The 17,889-nt window shown below is 39.9% G+C and overlaps 1 protein-coding gene across 5 annotated transcripts in view; it reads left to right on the forward strand.

Moving 5' to 3' along the window:
• Positions 1–17,889, forward strand: part of Smad2 (SMAD family member 2) — a 67,461-nt gene that overhangs the window by 20,305 nt on the left and 29,267 nt on the right. The window lies entirely within an intron of this gene.

Below are 17,889 nucleotides of genomic sequence, written 5' to 3' on the forward strand. Positions count from 1 at the left end.
TGCTGAGATACATTGTTTTATCTCTGTTAAAGTTACGTGCTATTCTCATCTCTGTGACTGAACACTGAGTGAATATTCATTGGATGGAAGCTAAACAAATACTCAAAACTACAGCTGACAAGTGCTGGCTAGTAGTTTGTTCCCGCCACGGTCCATCAGTAAATAGTTAGAAAGGCTGCTGAGACACACTTTTAGGAAAGGGCAGGAGGCGAGGCAGAGTCTCAACTGACAGTGCAGTTGGAAGAGATCTCAGAGGCTGGCGTCTTACACGGGAGGACCTGTTCTTAAGAGGTTGAAAGTCTGAGTGTAATTGTAATCATTCTATAGGGGAGTACAACAGTCAGGAAGAAAGTCTGGGTGTAATTGTAATCATTCTATAGGGGAGTACAACAGTCAGGAAGAAAGTCTGAGTGTAATTGTAATTATTCTGTAGGGGAGTAGAAGATTGGGACAGGTTGTTTTGAAAGTATATTCCAGTGTTTTCTTTGTACATTATAGCTGCATGTGTCTGCCCAGAAGACAGAATTTCCTGAGTGATGGCAGTGCCTTACTTAGATGAGGGCTGGCTCTGCTTGTTTCCAGTGAGCTTTGAGAAGTATGCACCTGATGCCTGTAGATGATGGGTCCCAGGAACACCAGCCTTCCTACTTGCAGATGGAGCTTTGCTTTCTGCCTTGTTTGATAGACTAATTAGCCATTTCTTTTCCTTTGTTGCGCACACAGCTTAAATAAAGTTACCATCTTGGTTTGTTTTTACATATGCTGATGAAGTACTTGGTGTGTGCATCATATTGTTTGCTAGACAAATGGCAGTGTAGTGATGAGCAAATAGAAAGTTCCTGAGGGAGATTTACCCACTCAAGAAGTCTGAAATAGTAATGAACTTGAAAGAAGACAAGTGCAGTAATGGGATAGGGAGCCTTCGAGGTTACAGGAGCTGCCTCAGCTTGATAAAGTTTGAACTAATCTTCAGGGAGCAGCAACTCAGAGAGCCTTAGAGCTGGAGGGAAGGGCCAGCGTCAAGGTTCCAAGGTAGTGAAGTGAGTGCCTTCCTGCACCGAAGGACTCACATGCAGGGAGAGTGAAGAAGGGAGGAGGAGTTCACTTAGCATTTTAGGGAGCTGGAGAAGTTTGAATGACTAAATAACAAAGAATCAAATGAGGATTTGTTTTTTTAAAACTGCATTTTAAAAAAGATTACCTTAACAAGATATCTTGGGCAGTGGGCAAATGCTGAGCAGGGAGAAGTGGTGCTATGTGCATGTGAGTGAGTGTATTTAGGTGGATAGAAATGTGAAAATCAGTTGTAATGCTGTCACAATCTAGTGCAAGACAAGCAAGATTGGACTGATGGACTAGTAATCAGGGTGACTGCCTTTGACCCTCGTTTGGAAGTGGAGATCACAGGGCTCTGGCAGATTGGCTAAGATTAAGCCAAGATTTAGTTGTTGGTTTTACATTGTGTTTTTGGTTGTGTTTTTGTTTGTAAATATTTAGATGTTCACTTCTTGGCTGATAAGCACTGGAATTGCTTGCTGCTAAGGGCAGGGGGACTTAAATAGTTTTTCAGGTATAGTACTTTTTGGAAAAGAAGCATGCTCAGGGACTGTCTGCAGAGGAAGCCATGGGAAGCCTCTTGGGAGTCTTTTTGATGAAGACTAGAAATTAGTAGAGACTAGACGTTTGGAGAGTTAAGATTAGTCCAGAGAAACCACTGTGGGATGGAGATGTAGGAGTTGGGAATGGAAGGACTGTAGAGGATTGTTCATTCTCTGTAAGCAGGTGTCCCTCGGGTATAAACTGGGGGACTAGTGATGGTGACTCCGAAGTAGCAAGGACACACAGCATGCTGTGCAGACTTGAGACTGTACTTGAATGTGACTTCGAAACATGAGATTGTTAAATCAGAAGACCCAGAAGGCAGCTTAATTTTGGTTATCTCTACAGGTTTTTTGTTTTTGCTTTTGTTTTTATGGTGCTAGGGATTAAACAAATATAGGGCCTGTGCACATTGGCCAAAAAGATTCCACCACTGAGTTACATCCCTAGCTCTCTCTGTCCCTCTCTGGATGGCCTTGAACTTGAGACCTTCCTTGCTCCTTCAGCCTCTCCAGGATGGTAGGATTGTAGAAGGTATGGTACATCCCCAGCTTGGCAGTTTAAGCGCTGCATGTGAGTTTATTACCCATGGAGGCCTGAGGCTGCCATTGAAATGTCTTCTGACCACTTTTCCACAGTAGGTTTTGAGAGTCTCTTATTGTACCTGAAGCTTGCCATTTCTGTGAGAGGTGGGTCATGAGGTCGTGTGGAATGGGAGTAGGTCCAAGTCTCCACTGCTTTTGGAGTGAGGTGGGCCAGAGTGGAGCTGGTGAGGCAGCAGGTAACAGTGCTTATTGGTTACAAGTGATCATGTGCTGTGTTACATGGGAGGTCACCATAGTAATAGCTTCCCGTCTTTTGTATTCTGCTTGAAGTGTACTCTTACCCTGTTAAATATTACTTTGGTTTTACTATTAAAATTTACTTGAAGTTTAAAGCTTATATGGTTTACCTTGCTTTTATGAAAATATATTTTTATTCTTTGAGAGCTTTATGCAATTATTTTGATCATCTCACCTTCCATTTCTCCCCAGATCCTTCCAGACCTACCCTACATCCTTCTCACTGGCTTTCAACTTTGTGCTCTTAAAAAGAACCCACTGATTCCAGTTTGTGCTGTTCATATGTGCATGGGTGTGGGCCATCCAATTAAGCAGACTTGACCCACAAGGGACCATACCTTAAAAAAAAAAAAGGACTCTCTCTTCCAGAAGCCATTACCTGTCAGTAGCTGCTCAGAAGGGGTGGGGACTCGTGAGCCCCTCCCCATCTGCTCGAGTGTTAGCTGCCTTGATCTTGTATAAATCCTGTGTGTGAGTTCATGAGCATAGTAGTCCTGTCATGTTTAGAAGACACTTTTAATTTAGTCTTTCTCAGTGCCTGGCTCTTTTTTTTTTTAAAGATTTATTTATTGCTGGGCAGTGGTGGCGCACACCTTTAATCCCAGCGCTTAGGAGGCAGAGGCAGGTGGATTTCTGAGTTTGAGGCCAGCCTGGTCTACAGAGTGAGTTCCAGGACAGCCAGGGCTATACAGAGAAACCCTGTCTCGAAAAACCAAAAAAAAAAAAAAAAAAAAAAAAAAAAAAAAGATTTATTTATTATCATACATAAGTACACTGTACACCAGAAGAGGGCATCAGATCTCATTACGGATGGTTGTGAGTCACCATGTAGTTGCTGGGATTTGAACTCAGGACCTTTGGAAGAGCAGCCGGTGCTCTTATCCGCTGAGCCATCTCACCAGCCAGTTCCTAGCTCTTAAAATATTTCCACTCCGTCTTCCACAGCAATCCCTGAGCTCTGGGGTGGGTGTGATACTGATCTTCCTTTCCTGGCTGAACACTCATTCTTTACACACTGATCAGTTAGTTGTGGGTTAACCAGTGTCAGCTCCACACAGAACGCCTCTGATGCGGGTTGAGAGCTGCATGGGTGTTGATGTAGAGATGTGGACGGTAGTTTGACACTATGTCCATTTAGTAGAATGGTAGTAATGAGTTCACCCCGCAGCCTGTGAGCTTCCCGGCCAGAGTCACAGTAGCAGGTGTGTGTTTCTTCTGTGGAACAGGCCAGGGAACTCTTGGTAGTCTAGTCACGTTCATGCCACTATTGCACCCACCCGTGGGCATGTCTTGCCCTGCCTGTCGTTACTGTGGTTCCCCTAGCAACCCACAGTACTGTCTTCTAGTCCTATGACAGCTAACTGCAGCAAAGACGCTTCCGGTCATCCCAGCCTAATGTCCCCTGCCCTGTGACCGGCCATAGTACTGTTTTAACATGTAGATTTGTTTGTATGGATTGTTGTTGATCAAAAAGAAAGGAAAAGAAAGAAAGAAAAAGAAAAGAAATAGTGTAGTTTCTTACATTGTAGTTTGATGTTGCATATTTTAAAGCTTTTCAGTAGAAGTAGAAAAATTAAGTCAATTATTAGTCATTTCTTAACTATTAAATATTTTTTTAAGATTTATTTATTTTTTATTTATATGAGTACACTGTAGCTGTCTTCAGACACACTAGAAAAGTGCATCAGATGCCATTACAGATGGTTGTGAGCCACCATGTGGTTGCTGGGATTTGAACTCAGGATCTGTGGAAGAGCAGTCAGTACTCTTAACTGCTGAGTCATCTCTCCAGCCCAACTATTAAATATTTTTAAACAATAAATTTTAATTGAAATTCATTCACCTCATTTAGTGTAAATATGATGATGAGAGGTGAGAATTGAAAAAAGAATTTTATATGTAATCTAAGCCCAATTTAAACAGTTATGTCTAAAATGTGATATAAAATGTATTTAACCACATTCACTTAAAATTGCAAGTGAGGTTTTTTTATTTGTAAAGATTTTATTTCTTTTATGTATGTGAGTACACTGTAACTGTCTTCAGACATACCAGAAGAGGTTTTCATTACAGATGGTTGTTAGCCACCATGTGGTTGCTGGGAATTGAACTTAGGACCTCTGGAAGAGCAGTCAGTGCTCTTAACTGCTGAGCCATCTCTCCAGCCCCCAAATCCTATTTTTTCTTTTTTCTTTTCTTTTTTTTTTTTTTTTTACTGATTTAAGTGTTATTGCATTATGGTGAGAAAAGATACATGATTTCAATTTATCTGAATTTGTTAACATTTAAAAGCATTTTAAGTAAATAGGATTACATCACATTCTTGTTTCCCTTTTGTATCCCAACTCCTCACAGAGACTCCACTTCAATATCTACAGTACCTTTTTTGTCATATTCTTTAAAATTTATAAAATACTGTAACAATAAAAATGAGTATTAAGAAAATTGTTTGATATAAAACAATAATCAGTTAAACAGTCTTATGTAGATGCTTGTCTACAGCAATACTGAAAATACATACATTTGTCTTAATATAAATTTGAAATAACTCCAAACATATTAACTGTATATTTTAAAATAATACATCAGTACTAGTATTTTTTTTAAATGAACATGGATAATAGATAACTTTGTTTTGTTTCTTTTGGTCTTAGTAGAGCTTAAAATCTTGGCTCTTACTGTGGTACAAGCCCAAAATAAGAACAATTTTTAGATATTGGAGTTCATGGTAATAAGGCTGTACTTCAATGACCCTCACATCACCAAAGGATTTTACCTCCATTGTAGCTAAGCTGAGAGTTGACAGTTTTGCTGCACCAAGGAATGAATTGTAGGCATGATTTTTGGATACAGATTTCCTGCTATGGTCAAAGCTATTTGACCTGAGTGATTGTCATCATTCTCAGCCCACAAAGAACAGGTTACATTCATTTAAGAAATGATGTGTGTATTAAGATGGTCTATCCATGAAATCATTCACCAACTGTTTCAGTAACAATGGTTCTGCTTGGAGGGTGGCACAGACATTAGGTGAGGGTAAGAATCTGGTTCATTGGCTGTAATAATTTGGAAAAGCATTCATTTTAGAGAAGAGTAACTTATAAACTCATCTTCAAACTTGATACAATAGTTACAAACATCAAGCAAAGCATTCAGTCTTACTCTTGTTCTCTTACAAGCCACCTCCCAATTTGATTGTCTACGTTTCTTTTGGCTGTATAAACTTTTGAAATATGTAAGCTGTTCTGAAAACCACAGTATAGTATAAAAACATGAAATAAACAATTCTACTAATAGAGAGGCTAAGATAGGGGAAGCCTGATTTCAAGACCATTATGTGAAACCCAGCAAGACACTGTAATGTACAAACAAGCTGAAAGTATATATGGATTGTACAATATTGAACCTATTTCTCCAATTACCAAATTAGACCACTAAATGAGAGCTAACAAATTTCTAATTCCTCATATTTTTGGATTTCAGTCGATAAGGATATGTTGGTAATATTAATATTTTTTTAAAGATTTATTTATTATATGTAAGTACACTGTAGCTGTCTTCAGACACAAGAAGAGGGCATCAGATTTCATTACAGATGGTTGTGAGCCACCATGTGGTTGCTGGGATTTGAATTCAGGACCTTTGGAAGAGCAGTCAGTGCTCTTAACTGCTGAGCCATCTCTCCAGCCTGGTAATATTAATTTTCATATTATGATATTAAGAGAAAGTAATTGTTACTTCCTCTTATTTGTTGTTAGAGGTAGAATTAGGTTTGTGTGGGCTTGTTGAAAGATTACTTTCTTGCTTCTTCTAGGGTGTAGTTTTGCTCCTTATGTTTTCTATCTATTATCCTTTGTAGGGCCGGATTTGTGGGAAGATATTGTATAAATTTCATTTTGTCATGGAATATCTTGTTTTCTCCATCTAATTTGAGAGTTTTGCTGGGTATAGTAACCTGGGCTGGCATTTGTGTTCTTGTAGGGTCTGTATGACATCTGCCCAGGATCTTCTAGCTTTCATAGTCTCTGGTGAGAAGTCTGGTGTAATTCTGATAGGCCTGCCTTTATGTGTTACTTGACCTTTTTCCTTTACTGCTTTTAAAACTCTTTCTTTGTTTAATGCATTTGGTGTTTTGATTATTATGTGACAGGAGGAATTTCTTTTCTGGTCCAGTCTATTTGGAGTTCTGTAGGCTTCTTGTATGTTCATGGGCATCTCTTTCTTTAGGTTAGGGAAGTTTTCTTCTATAATTTTGTTGAAGATATTTATTGGCCCTTCAAGTTGGGAGTCTTCACTCTCTTCTATACCTATTATCCTTAGGTTTGGTCTTCTCATTGTATCCTGGATTTCCTGGATGTTTTGGGTTAGGATCTTCTTGCTTTTTGTATTTTCTTTGACTGTTGTGTCAATGTTTTCTATGGTGCCTTCTGCTCCTGAGATTCTCTCTTCTCTCTCTTGGTGATGCTTGCATCTGACTCCTGATCTCTTTCCTAGGTTTTCTAACACCAGGGTTGTCTCCCTTTGTAATTTCTTTATTGTTTCTGTTTCCATTTTTAGATCCTGGATGGTTTTGTTCATTTCCTTCACCTGTTTGTGTTTTTCTGTAATTCTTTAAAGGATTTTTGTGTTTCCTCTTTAAGGGCTTCTAACTGACTACCTGTGTTCTCCTGTATTTCTTTGAGGGAGTTATTCATGTCCTTCTTAAAGTCCTGCATCATCATCGTGAGAAGTGATTTTAGATCTGAATCTTGCTTTTCCAGTGTGATGGTGTGTCCAGGACTTGCTATGGTGGGAGAACTGGGTTCTGATGATGCCAAGTAACCTTGGTTTCTGTTGCTTATATTCTTATGCTTGCCTCCGGCCATCTGGTTATCTCTAGTGCTGCCTGCCCTGGCTAAATCTGACTGGGGCCTGTTCTACCTGTGATCCTGGTTGTGTCAGAACTCCTCAGAGTCAAGCTGTCTCTGGGATCCTGTGATTCTGGGATCCTGTGATCCTGGGCCCATTAATCGCCCAGGAGTGGAGCTTCCTCTAGGTGTTGTGGGACTGGCTGCAAAATTTCCGCCCAAGGTTTGCTCAGAGCACCAGCCCAGACAGACTAGAAGGAACCAATGCCACTGGGCTGGTGGAGTTCCTGTGTGCCTGGGTCCAACTGGTCCCAGTTACTCCCAGTGTTGGGACAGATGTTATGTCCTCCTCACCTCTGATCCTCTGATCCTTGCAAGTAAGGTGTAAATAAAGTAAATTTCTTAAGATTTTACAAGCCTAAAACTACAAGGTCAATTGGTGGAAAGCACGCTGGCTCAAAATATAGCAAGTGTTTGCAGGTGAAATAGCTGTTTTGTTGATTTGAAGCACTTTCCCCTTTTGTCCTCTTTACCCCACTAATACCAGAATGGGATTAAAATTGCCCAGGACAGTCCTGGCTTTCTGTCCTTCCGCCTCCCGCTGCCTCAGGTGTGAATGCTGGACCCTTAACAGCACTAGTTGCCTATCTGCACCGTGATTTGCAGTAGCACAAACGGCTCAGAGCAACTTATGCAGAACTGGAGCTCAAAGCCTAGACCAAACAGTGCCGATGCAGGGAATGCTTGTATCTGCAGTTTTAAGATCTGGGAAAGGGAGAAAACTTAGTCATAAAATCAGAATGGGAGCCGAGCAGTGGTGGCACATGCCTTTAATCCCAGCACTTGGGAGGCAGAGGCAGGTGGATTTCTGAGTTCGAGGCCAACCTGGTCTACAGAGTGAGTTCCAGGACAGCCAGGGCTACACAGAGAAACCCTGTCTCGAAAAACCAAACCAAACAAACAAACAAAAAATCAGAATGGGAATTGATTCAGGAAAAAAAAAACATAAAACCTTTTAGTATATTTTAGCTACAATAAAATAAAGCAAAATTAAACACTCTGATGGGGCTGGAGCTATAAAATAATTCAAAGCAAGTAACATTGCAGTATCATAGTGGCCATAGCCATTGTGCATGCATGTATAGGAACACAGAATTCCCTTTTCCAAGCTTAAGTTGGAGATCATGTAATTGTCTTTTTAGTCTTTCATCCTAAGGGAACAGTGAAAAATTTCTCGTGTTCTTACAATGTTTTTTACTATAGGCAAGGAAAGTTTGAAACTCAGTTTCTTGAACTCTGATAATAAAGAAAACTACGCAGCTTGTTTTATGCCACAGTTGAACAAGGATGGCAAAACAGATAGCACTACTGATCTCACTTGTATAGAAATACAGAGTTACAGATGCTAACTACAGCTCATTGGTGTATTCAAACAAACCCCAGATAATTACTACAGGACAAGATGAAGTGTATCACACACTAAAGGACGCCCTATGCAGTAAGTATCTTTACGCACACACCTACTTACAAGAAGATCAAGATCATCTTCATCTGTGAAAACTTTCTGTGGACTCACTATACTGGGGAAACTAAAATAACTGTATGCATAGTTTGATGAAGAGTGTATTTCAAATGTTAGCGTTAAATGATAATGAAACTTTTAAAAGAGAGGCATAGCAAATTTTTAATGGTGGTTATTTATGGGTGGAAAGAAAAAATGCTCTATAATCTTTTCCTAATGTCATATGTAAAATTGTATTTTACTCTTAGAGTTAATACAATTAAATGTTTAAATAGGATTTAGGGCAATTTAATTCTTGTCTCCTCAATACCTCTTGTTCAGGCTGGAGAGATGGCTCAGCAATTAAGAGCACTGAGGGCTCCTCCAGAGGTCCTGAGTTCAGTTCCCAAAACCACATGGTGGCTCACAGCCATCTGCAACAGGATCCCATGCCCTCTTCTGGTATGTCTTCAGAGGGCTACAGTGTATACTAATATAAAAATAAATAAATCTATCTATATGTGTGTCTGCGTGTCTGTGTGTGTGTGCCTCTCGTTCACCTTTTATATTTCTCTGTATTATCACAGTTTGTAGGTCAGGTGCTGCTGAAGTTAGCACTGCCTTTGGTGTTGTTTGAAGTCAGTTTTTCTTTTTCTTTTTTTTTTTTTTTTTTTTTTTTTTTTTTTTTTTTTTCCGTTTTTCGAGGCAGAGTTTCTCTGTATATTTGCACCTGGCTGTCCTGGAACTCACTCTGTAGACCAGGCTGGCTTCAAACTCAGAAATCCACCTGCCTCTGCCCCCCAAGTGCTGGGATTAAAGGCGTGCACCACCACTGCTCAGCTGAAGTCAGTTTTTCTATTAAAGGGCAGTTTGAACTGGACCTGGTTGTTCAGTTCTTAGAGGCTTGTGAGTGCCACAGAAGTCTGGTTATATACACAGCAAGACCTTGCTTCAAGAAAAAGAACAAAATCTAATTAAAAATAAAAGGACAAGTCTGTTAGGATTCTTGTACATACATCACATGCGTGCGCACGCGCACACACACACAGACACACAGACATACACGTTGTGCCTCCAGAAGAGTGTATGAGAGCATTACTTAGAACCATGGAAATAGTATGTGTACATAATTGAAAGTCAGTCAGCCTGGAGTATACTGCTGGAAAAGCCTCACCCTCTTGTCTGTCACCCTCTTGTCTGTCACCTTCTTGTCTGTCTGCTGGAAAAGCATCACCCTCTTGTCTGTCACCCAGTTTTTCTCTCCAGTGAAGTCTTAGTTGCTTGTTAGGCTTCTGTCCCTTCAGGAGAGTAACTTTCTAGTGTGGTCATTGATTGATACTTGGTGGGTTGGTTGTTTGTTTGTTTGTTTGTTTGGTTGGTTGGTTGGTTGGTTTGGTTTTATTTTTGCATTTTAAGCTTTGAACATCAGAGAAAATCAAAAGAACTTTGTTTAGATTCTCAACTTTCTTTTCTGGCTTCCTGTTTGTAAACTGGAATAGTCACAGAGAAATCATTTGGAACCCAAACTATGGTATTCTTTTATTTTTCTTAAACACTTCAGAAAAGACGTTCACATCTGTGCACGGTGCTGGGGTAAGTGTGGTTCTGTGTGAAGCATTGATTGGTGAGTTGTGCATTTGCTTTAGATTGCCTGGCCTTGAGTTAGCTTACTCAGTCCTGAGAAGTGGCTCAGGGCAGTGACTGCAGCTGCTGCTTTATTGCTTCCTTGCTTAGGACAGATGGTGGCTGGTGTGAGGACTCACACAGTCAGCTTTCAGGCCCCATGGAGGTAGGATAAGAGTTGTAAGCTGCATTCACACATATTCCATGTCTTCACTTTTTCTTTTATGTTTTTCAAGAGAATATGTATTAAATTGTATTACCCATCATTGGGTAGGCAACATTGTGTTACATGTAATTTAACTTAATTCAAATATGTAGTTTATTTGTAAAATCAATGAGATCAATGAAACTATAAATTCAAAAGTAGAACTTTGAGGTTGTAAGTAATGATGCCTTTTATCAACCTTAGTATGCAATTACAGTTTTTATATGTTCTGTTTATAAATTGTGAAGTGCTTGGGTTGTGGTTAAGGATCCTGTAAAGTACTTTGAAGGGCACTTTTTGAGACTCTTGATGGTTTCCAGATGCTTGTATTTATGGTTTTTTGGTTTTCTAAGAGGTTCTCTTGTTATAACACATTCAAAGTTCTTTTGTAAATACAGCACATTCAGGCATAGAATTACTTGTGTGTGTGCGCATGCATACACACCAGCCACATGCCACAGCATTTGTGTGGAGGTTAGAGGACAACTTCAAGTGGCATCTTTGCCTTCATCCTGTATAAGACAAGACTTCGTATTTTTTCCATTGAAGACTAGGCAGAGCAGCCTGAGCGGTCAGTCCCTGAGCTACAACTAAGTCAGCACTAGGGTGCTTGCCTTCTGCAAGGTCTCACCTCACCTTGTCAGTCAGAGCCCTTCCTGTTCTTAGTCCTGCACTGCAGGCTCTAAAAGTGACACCTGAACTGCCCTGAGGAAGACAGAGTACAATTAAATGGGGGACAAATTCTTTATTTAGAGCAGGCAGAAAATTTGATTACTAAAGATACTTGTCCTGTATATGTGTCTGGGCATGACTAGAAACCTCATGATAGCTTTAGGAAATACAGTTTGCCCAGAGCTTGTTGGGGAATAGTACTGGGCAATAGGAGGGCTCTCAGCCAGGGCCAGCTGGTTCCATGTGTTGACTTCCTTTGAACTGAGAGTTCCAAGTTGGTAGCTGGAGACGAAGGGAAATACAGGTTGGAGGGACACCACAAGCATCTGTGGGCAACTGTGTCATTTTAGCAATGTAAACTGTCTGACCATAGACGTCTGTCAAGTTATCCAATGACACTTTATTCTCAGAGACCATTTTATCATAAACCATCTTTAATTGGGAGTTCCCTCTATTACCAGTATTCTGCCATAGTGTGTGTGCATGTGTGTGTAAACATTTGTGTTTTCAGGTATAGGGAAGGCAGAAGGATAGTGATGGCTTCCTGAATCAATGTTTACCTTATTCTTGAGACAGACTTCGCTGAATTGGAGCTCACTATTTCAGCCAGACTTGGCCAGTCAATAAGTTGCAGGATGAGCTGTCTGTCTGTCTGCTGTTGTGCCTGACTTGTTAGTGTGGATGCTGAGGCCTAAACACAGGTCTGTCATGTTTGGGAGGCATGTCACCAGCTGTGCACCTCTCAGCCCTGGCTTAACCTTTATTCAGAACTCTGCTTTGGGCTGCTTGCAGGACATATTATAGGAGGTGTTATTTTGATGCTTTCTAGAAATTGATCAATAAATCCTTAAATGAGACTTGAAACATGTTAGGAGACACTGGTTGAATCATCCATCTTGGCCTTTTCTTTTAAAACCATCTTTTAGTATATTATCGTACATAGAAAAAGTAACATAAAAGAGTTTCCCAAGCCATGCATGATGGTTCATGTCTTTAATCCTGACAATCCAGAGGCTGAGGCAGGTAAATCTCTGCATTGGAAAGCAGCCTGGTCATAGAGAATACAGGCCAGCCAGAGCTATGTAGTGAGACATTGTCTCAAATTAAATAGAAAGCTTTTTTCCTTATTGCCTGTATATGGTAGTTTATGGCATTTGCATTAACAGATGTAGGTAAGAGGTATTCTACCTAAATATTTTGATCTGTATGAAAACCCTTGCAATATAAATGAGAGCTTTTTTACTATTTGGTGGTATGCTAATTTTAGAACACTTGTTATTATATTATAAAACATGTATTTGTAGGAGAGTAGGTATGTAGAAGTTGGAGGACAATTTACAGAAGTTCATTCTTTCTACTATGTGGGTCCCAGAGTCTGAAATCAGGTCATCTGGCTTGACCTGATGCTGCTTCCCCAGTGAGCCATCTCTTGGGCCCATAAGAGCATCTCTTTACAACCAAATTAAATGTGTACTTTGACTTTTATAAGAGTCCATTCTTTATTGTGGTCCCTGTCTTATGTCTGATGTATATTTCAGATTTTTCTGCATCTAATTTGAAAGTTAAATGATGCATTTTTTATTAGTTTTTTTTTCAATTTGGGATACTGTTTTTTGAATTGTTTAAACTATATGAGAAAATTAAATTTGAAAACCACGCACTGTATTATTAAAGTTAAAGTCTTTGTACTCTTCAACATTAGCTATATTTTTTTAATTAAAAAGTTAATTTTCAAAGGGCTTGAAGTAATCCCACAAACCATTTTTTGACTTGATAGAAGATCATTTCCATGGCCAAGGATGTTGTATGTTTATGGGAGACCTGTTGTTAGTTTTCAAAATCAGGGAACATCCATGATTTTGGAGGATCTCAGATAGTTTTGTGACAACACTTAAAGTTAGACATGAACAATGCTGGGGACAGGTGCCCTTTGGAGTCCTTTAACATCAAGGAAGGTTTGTGCCAAACCAAAGAAGGGAACAGGTGTTAGAGTATAGTTTGCACTATACTCACAGTGCAAAATTAATGTGTAGCTTTCAAAATTTAATTATTGCAACTTGCTGGTTTAACAACAGAGAAACCTGAAGGTTCAGGTCAAAAGCACCTTAACAAGATCCAGTCTGTTTAGACTCCAGCAGACTGCAGGCTGTCTGACCAGGACAGTGAAGAAGAAGAGATGGCGTTTACACATTTAGTTCAGGAGACCTTCATTTCTCTAAGATCAGTAACCACACAAAAATATCTATTCCTGGGTCTCAGTTCATTATTTCTGTGGAGGAACTGATCAGTTCAGTGAGTTATTGGAAAGAAAGATGGAGTGGTTCACTATTCTTTTCGTGACATGATTGGCAAGGAGAAAGCATGTAAATAAATTCAGCAAGGCTGTCCCTTACAGACTTTCCTACCTGTCTGAAGCCAGTAATAGTTTTATAAATACCAACTCAGACAAACAAAAATACCTAGGAATACAATTTTCTTAAAATATAGAAGATCTCTCTATATGACATTCTAAAGTTTTGCTAAGAGAAATCAAAGGGAAATGCAAGGAAGAATCAGTTTTATTTAGCATAACCAAGGTATGTCTTCTTTCACACTGATCCTGTGACCTAATGAGCTGCATGGAGCTGAAGCAGTATAAGGTGGGAGAGAAACGAGAGCAGACACAGTAGATAGCACTTGCCAGGTAGAAGAAGACAGCAAATGGGCTGGTAGGTTTTACTTTTTGCAGGATAGCTGAAGTTCCAGTGCAGAACCCACTGTGTCTCTGTCCATTTGATTCCAGCCAACAAAACTGGGATTGATAGTAGAAGAAAGTGATTCTACCATAGAGTCATCACAGACTCCATCAGGTCCAGCTTGCAATCCTGAATTACTGAACTGCAGGGAAAGAAAACTTGTCTCTTCCTTTTGGAGTGGCCAACCAAGACAATACCTTAGATGTTGAAACTGCCAGATGATAAATTGACAGATAAATCAGTGTGTCCTAGTTGAAGCTCTCACTTGTATTAGTTAATGGGCTTTAATACTTCAGTGTGGTATTGGCATAAAAAGAAATATATTGAAGCATATTTGGGGCCTGAGGAAGTGGTTTAGTGGGTAAAAAGTGTTTGCCACCAGGCCTAAGGTTCAACAACCTGAGCTTAGTCCCCAAAACTCAAACACATAGTGAAAGATTGAGCTGCCTCTGCCTCCCCAAGCTGGGGCTAAAGGGATGTGCTGCTGCCCCCAGCTTACATTGTAGCTTCTTCAACTATAAAATGGCATATGATAACATTTTAATACAGTAGATTTGGGTTTTGTTAGTGTTTTTTTACTCATTGTTTACCTTTATCTTTTGCTAAGTTGTCAAGATAAGGATTTCAAAACTTTTCTTGATGCCATAGAAGGACTGTGAGCCTATGGAGGGACTAGGGAGAAAGCAGAAGCAAGCACGAGGACTTGAGATCCACCCAGCACTTTTTGGGGAAGGGAGGCAGAGAACACTAAAACTCTGGGGCTCAGCTGACAGCCAGGCTAGACAACTAGGTGAGTTCAGGCCGGTGAGAGAGCCTGTCATGAACATCAGGTGGCCTTGGTTGGAGAGATCCCTAGAAGCCATGTAAAAACCAAAGGCAGGAGCAGCAGAGTCTGCTGCCAGAGCATATCCTCATTGGGAGGTGGGAGGTGGGAGGTGGAGGCAGGAGTCTCCAGAAGCTAGTGGCCACATGAGTTAGTGTCTGAGATGCCTTGTTGCCAAAAAAAAAAAATGGAGAGGACTAACACTTGGTTGTCTTTTGGTGTCAGCAGGTGACATAGCTCATGGAAAATAACTCCCAAGGCTGTCTTCTGGCCTGCATATGTGCGCAGCTCCCCCGCCCTTCAATTTGCTGTTTTCAACCTACTTCAATTTTTCCATGGGGTACTCTATATTCTTACCCATTTGGATATGCAGAAAAAACATTCTCTTTTAACAAAAGTTATAAAAAACAAATAAACAGCGGCTGTTTACTGTTGTATACCATGCAGATAACATGAATAGTAAAAGCAGTTTAAAGATTTACTGGGTTCTGAGGATTATGTCTTCTTTTGCCCAAAGTTAGTGCTCATTTTTCTTTTCTTTTTGTCCCCCTCTCCTCAACTCCTTTCCAACTTTGAACTCAGATCCACCTGCATCTGAGTGCTAGATAAAAGGAGTGACTGCTTCTCTCCTGGTCTTTCCTTCCCCCTTCTCCCTTCCGCCTTTCTTTTCCGTTTACACTGAAAATGGAGCCCAAGGCCCTTGCACATGCTAGGTAAACATGCTACAACTGGAAGAAGACCTCAGTTTGTAGCTCAGGCTTGCTTGAATTTGCTATGTAACCCAGGCTGGCCTAAAACCTGAAACTTTTCCTGGTGGCTTTCAGTGCTAGCATAGCAAGTTTGTATACCAGGAGGTCCAGAACCAAGTGAGTACTTTCTTGAACTGAGTTCTAACTGCTTCTTTTTATTCTTCAATAATATGTATATGCATACATTTAAAAATATATGAATACAAACGTGTTTGTGGATATTTGAAATGTACAAAATGTTAGTTAATAAAATATGTCTTCTAGGATACATCTTATAAATGTGTTAGATTTGAATTTTAAATTGAGCTTCAAATGTAAGCTTATTGTGTTAGTTTTTTTGTTTGGTGGGTGGGTGTTGTGAGCATGGATGCCACGGTGTAGATGTCTGACGGCTTTCAGGAGTTAGTCCTTTCCTTCCACATGGTTGGAGCAGAGTCTACTGTGACCTGGCCTGCCTGCCAGTCTGGAGCTTGCCAGGAGATTTTTCAGTCTCCACCTCCCACCTGACCTTCGCAGTACTGGGATTACATAACTGGACACCTGTACATGGAGGGATTGAACTCAGCTTGTCAGGCTTTTGTGGCCAGTACTTCTACTGAACCATTATGCAGACCTAGGAAAACTTTAAATGTGTTAGTTATAGTACTTCCTGTAAATGTGATTAAGAGGGAAATGTGATCAGGACTTCTTTTGAGCTTATTGCTAAATAATTTCATGCATGCAGTGATAATTAGTATGTACGTATGCTGACGGATATGGTTGTCATGTTTGTGTCCTTGAGATTTTAATAGATGTTCCATTTCATTTCTCCATACTGTTTTTTTCCCCCTCAGGGTGAATATAGAAGCACAAAAGCAATATAATCCACGTGTGATAATTTGTTCTAGAGAACCTGTTCCATACAAAGAACTTGTGTGGCTTTGCATTTGATGTAACACTTTCTCATCTGACTTTGTAGTAATGCAGGGACATTGTAGGATCATTGTAGATGGTCTGTGGTCTAGTACAGCTTACTTCAACATATTGTAATATTCTTTCTAAATTGCATTAATAAGCAGTGTTAAATTTGGTTAAACAGAAGTCAGTAGACCATTTCTTTTGGTATAATTTTCAGTAGCTAAGCTGTTTTACAGATGTCCTGAAGTTAGGCCGTCAGACTAGTGAATGTAGAGTTGATGTATTTGGTATTGCTATCATTGTTAAAAGACAATAACACTTTCAACCATGCAGTACCACAAAATAGAAACAACAACAAACACCTGCTTGTTTAGGCTCCTTGATTTTCCCATTGCAGGATGCTCATACCTTCCTCTCGCTGTCTGTAGTAATCGCAAACCCCTTGTTGTTGTACAGCAGGCTCTTTTGATTTCCAGTGATACCATTTAAATGGATAGAAAAGAAGTTTGGTGTGAGGGATGTCCCTGCCTCTGTTTTCCAGAGTAGGTTTCAGCCTGGTGTGAACTGGATCTAGGTCCTGTCTCAGTGTCTTAGGTGCTTAGATTCCAGAGATAGGCCACCATTTCTGGCTTATTTTTTTAACTTCATAAAATTTTTGTATATGAAGTGTATCATGTGTTGAGACAAATTAGGTTTGTCATATGAGTGTATCAATGTGCCATACAAACCTGTCGGTTACCTGGACAGTTCTTTCCCAGTGGTTCTGCTACTAAGCAATGTTTGAATTGACTTCAGTGTATTGCCCCTTGTTGGATTTCATGTAAATGAATCCATTCAATAGCTAGTCTTAACTGTTGAGCTTCTTTTGGTCAGCAGAATACTTATTTCTGAGATTCATCAGTATGTCACTATTATTGTTATTCAGAGTCCTTGGAGAGCTGGCGTGGGGGGCAGAGTGCTTCCCTAGTGCACTAGTACAGTGTGTTCATCATGGAGAAACCCTGGATTCAGTCTCACGGCACTCATCCTCACATTTGAATTCCTTGTACTTGAATTCTTTGTACTTTCATACACTTTGGATTAGTTTCATCAACTGCAGTGTCACAAGTGTTTCACAGAGGTAATGACTGTAATAAATTGGAAAGACATGAAAGACATGGACCATGTTAAAGAAAACTAGGCATCATGATATGCAGTCATTTTATCTGTGAATGTAATTTATATTTACAGCTTGTAAAAATGTCTCTTTTTGACTGCTGCTAAAGAAGTCTTATGTGTCTTGTTGAATCTTTTTCTAAGTGTTTTACCGTTTTATACTTATTACTGGGGTATTGGGGATACAGTGGATTTTTATCATTTTCTTTTATATCCTACAACATTGCTCAGTTCACTGGTC

Source organism: Mastomys coucha, unplaced genomic scaffold (assembly GCF_008632895.1).
Source record: "Mastomys coucha isolate ucsf_1 unplaced genomic scaffold, UCSF_Mcou_1 pScaffold13, whole genome shotgun sequence".
NCBI lineage: Eukaryota > Metazoa > Chordata > Mammalia > Rodentia > Muridae > Mastomys > Mastomys coucha.